Raw genomic sequence first — 4,084 nt, forward strand, 5'->3', positions numbered from 1 at the left:
TTACAATTCACACAAATTTTAATTTCAATCGAGTTTAAAATGTATTACAAATTAGTAGTTTTTATTTAAAACTCTTTTTTTCAAAGATATGTTGTCGATCTATTTTTTGCATCATTAGATTAATACTTTTTCAATTAAATACATCCCTTCCAGAAGAAAAAAGAAATCTTAGCCAGGACAATAATTATACAGCTGACGTGTTTCAATCTGAAGAAAACGATGAGCAAGCTACCCACACGACTGATATATTTAAACAAGTCTCTTCAATGCTTTCTACAGACAGTAAGTTTGAAAGATTACATCACGTAATGCAAATTTAGTTGAATGTTAATTACATTTATCAAATCTTATCTTATTTATTTGGTATTAATTTCAGATACTGGTTTAAGAACAGAAAAGGATTTATTGCTAATTATCATTGATCTTTTGAAGAAAGTCATAGGTTCGTTTGATTCATTTATAACACTGCGTGGCTCGCTAGAGCTATTGGGATCCGAAAAGTTCGCTTCAGCGAACTTAGCTGTAAATATAATGCATTTATATGCAAGATGGCAATTTCAAACTTGTCTCACGACTAATCGATTTTAGCCGCTAAGAGCAAGATGAACTTTTCTGATCCCAATAACCTGGTATTATGGAGCAATTGCAGCATACTATTTTAAGTACTATGGCATTTTTTTTTTGCTTACTGCTATCTTAATTGCAAGGATATTTTTATTTCAGCAAGGCAAGACCAAATTATTGTAAATCAATACAAAGCTAGTAGTATGGCTAGTCCAAATATACAGACTGTTAATGAGACCAAAAACTCAAAATGGTGTTCACAAAAAGTAGCTTTAATTGGCTACTTAAAAGACATGAAAAATGTGAACCAATTTCAAGATTGCAACAATGAATTGGAACATTCGCCCAAATTCAAATCAAAAGTGGTAAGTTAATACTCATTTTTTTTTATGAAAATCCATATCCATATTTTTTATAATTGTACTTGATTTCTTATAATTCGTAGAATAAAATATTCATTTTTAACAAAGAAAATAGAATGTATAGTCTAGTAAATTCTAAATCCAAAATGAGTTAGGCATATTAATCACGTTCTGAAATATTGGACTTTGAAGATGTCGCGGAAGAATTTGAAATCATGGATTCGTAGAATCTTACTGAAATTATATTTTTCAGATAAAACTGATGATGGAAAAAATATGCTATGACGATTGGAGAAATACAGCAAGAAATTTAATAAATACAGTAATGCCCCGAGAACTGCAGAATCTGTATTCATGTCTTGGCCAAAATGGAAAAAAACGACTGAAGGACACACACTTTTACACCCTTTTAGAATGTACTATATCCCATACGTTTTCTTTTACGTGGAAAGTTAAGCCACGTATACACACAGAGGTTTCAATTAATATTTAAAATTAATTGACGAAAATTTATTCTTTGTTATAGCGGCGGTTTTACTTGCTTCCCAGGATAAAGAAGGAAAACCTACAATTAGTGACAGTCAAGTAAAATCATATATAAGTGATTACCTTAAGTCGTCACCATTTAAAGGAAAGCATTGTAAGTTTATATATTTATTACCACATAAAAGAAAGATTGTTTATTTACGATGATAGTCTTACTATTGATGAGAACGTTTTTCTATTTAGTTTTTCCTAGTATAAGAAAAAATGAAAAATAAATTTTGTTACGCGAAACGAAACCATGTTTAAAAAAACAAATTTCATTGGAAATTATTTTCAGATAAGCCGAAATCAAAGAAAAGAAAAGGAAAAACGTCTGTGTGTGAGTATCTGATTTATGGAGAAAATGGATGCAATCAATATGAAGATGCTTCAACGGAAGAAATTAACGAAGCTGATCATGGTAATAGTAAAAATAAAGATGAATTAAATTAATGTTTTTAAATTGTTTTTCAACTATTTCAGATATCCAAAATCCGAAGAGAGCTCGAAGAGGTACTCAGCCTGAAGACGAGCAAAGACCAGATCGAGACACTTTGTTTATAAACGAGAAGGATGACATCTATTTCGAAGAATTATAATTTAAATTACTGTAGCTTGTGTATATTCTTATATTTCAATAAATAACCAAAAAAAAATAAATATATAAAAAATCTTTTTATTGGAAAAACGCTTTGAAAACGTCTTGAAAACGTATAAACTTTTTAATTCATATAAGCATGGATTAGAAAACGTCTTCAAAACGCGTTGAAAACGTTTTGAAAACGTTGAAGCTTTTCAATCGGCATAAGCATGGTTTGAAAAACGTCTTTAAAACGCGTTGAAAACGTTTTGAAAACGTTGAAGCTTTTCAATCGGCATAAGCATGGTTTGGAAAACGTTTTCAAAATACGTTGAAAACGCCTTGAAAACGTTTGCAAATACAAATACCGAAAAGATACCGGACATATTTTACGTTTTCTAAACGTTTTCGAAACGTTTTTTTAACTTAATTTGGAAAACGCTATTTCGTTTTTCACAAAACGTTTTCAAAACGTTTTCAAAGCGTTTTTGTGTTATTCGGGTAGTGCTTAATCTTTTTTTTTAATTTTATTTTGAAATTCAAACCCTTATCAGTATATTTAAATATATCTTAAATGGTTTGATTTCGAATATTCTTAATTATATCAAAGTCGATTATGATATTATAATTCTATAAGATTCAAATAAGATTAGTAGAAAATTTTTCCGATTTTAAAAAGTTGCGCATGCGCGAGGCGTATTTAAAAAGTTGCGCATGCGCGAGGCGTATTTATAAGCCCGAAGATTCATATTCACTTTATTTGTTGAGAAATTTTCTCATTGATTTTGACTTTAAAATAACGTTACCAAACATGGCAAACTAGTTTTTATGAGTACAGTCGAACCTAACGCACTGCCTGCTCTCGGGAGTAGCCGACCCGTGCACTGCACGCCGCGCGTCAGCCAATCAGAGCGTTGGACCAGGTGTGCGTATACTCCCGCTGGTGAGCGGAGATCTGAGGGGCCCGAATAAATTTGACACCGGAAAATATTATACGCGCTATACTTTCTAGAGAAAAACAGTAAATTTGATGGTTAAAAATGTATTCCTTACTAAATAAAAGTAAATATTAATGCATATTTTCCACGTGGCTTGGGTAATTAAAAAAATGCTTCATTGATGAAAATAAATAATGTTTTTTGAGTATTGCTTTATCGTGGTATTTAAATTTTAATGAAATATTAAGGTTAAAAATGTTTCTCATTGACAAATAAATATTTCAATAATGCTTATTATTCAATCCCGGAAATGCTTATTTTTCAATGAAATTACATATAGAGAAAAATAGGAAACTTATATTTTTCCAAACCTAAATTCTAAAAGTTGTTTATAAATATTACATATTTACAGTGCACAATTTTGAAAAAATTGAGTTATCAATTTCAAAAAAATATTTAATAGATCAAAAATTATTAACAGTTAAACTTGCAAAAAAAGTTAATTTTTCAATTATTAACTTTTTAAAAATGTATTTAAAAAAAAAACTACAAGAGACGTTTTCATCTTAAAATGACCCAAATTATCTATAAAAAATTATTTTATTGAAAAAGAATTATTTGTACACGATTATTTAAACAACTGAGTTTTAAACAAAGCCTAGGGGTTTGTCGTAAAAATTATTAGTACCATTGGATTCAGCAGGTAAAAATACATAAGATTACATGGTTTTTACTTTCTGCCATCTTAGAGTATACGGGATGATACCTGGTTCGCGGATTAGCAGTATACGGCAGTGTTTGCCGCGCAGTGCTTAGGGAGAGAGAGCGCGCAGTGCACGGGAAAAGGCAGTGCGGTAGGAGGTAGTGCGTCAGGTTCGACTGTAAATAACTAGAGATTTCCTGTTTATTGACGATATATTAATTTACGATGCATTAATGCTTTATCAAATTTTCTCTAAATCGTGATAACTCATTAAGGTCGTATAAAAGTTTTTTTTTTCATTTTTATTTTTACTCGATTTCACGATTATTAATTCTATTTTTAAATACAATTATTTAAATTATTCACAGCGTATTTAGCTTTGAACTTCCGAATTTAGAATTGAAATCTTTTT

The 4,084-nt window shown here is 30.0% G+C and overlaps 1 long non-coding RNA gene across 1 annotated transcript; it reads left to right on the forward strand.

Annotated features, from left to right (window-relative positions):
* Window positions 1-1,455: 1,455 nt before the first annotated feature.
* On the forward strand, window positions 1,456-2,053 carry LOC131668555 (uncharacterized). Its single transcript, XR_009302293.1, has 3 exons — window positions 1,456-1,566; window positions 1,750-1,872; window positions 1,935-2,053. It is a non-coding gene; the product is annotated as an uncharacterized LOC131668555 (long non-coding RNA).
* The last annotated feature ends 2,031 nt before the right edge of the window (window positions 2,054-4,084 follow it).

The sequence above is a fragment of the Phymastichus coffea genome, unplaced genomic scaffold (assembly GCF_024137745.1).
Source record: "Phymastichus coffea isolate CEN01 unplaced genomic scaffold, Cenicafe_Pcof_1.1 PCOF00080, whole genome shotgun sequence".
Classification (NCBI taxonomy): Eukaryota; Metazoa; Arthropoda; class Insecta; order Hymenoptera; family Eulophidae; genus Phymastichus; species Phymastichus coffea.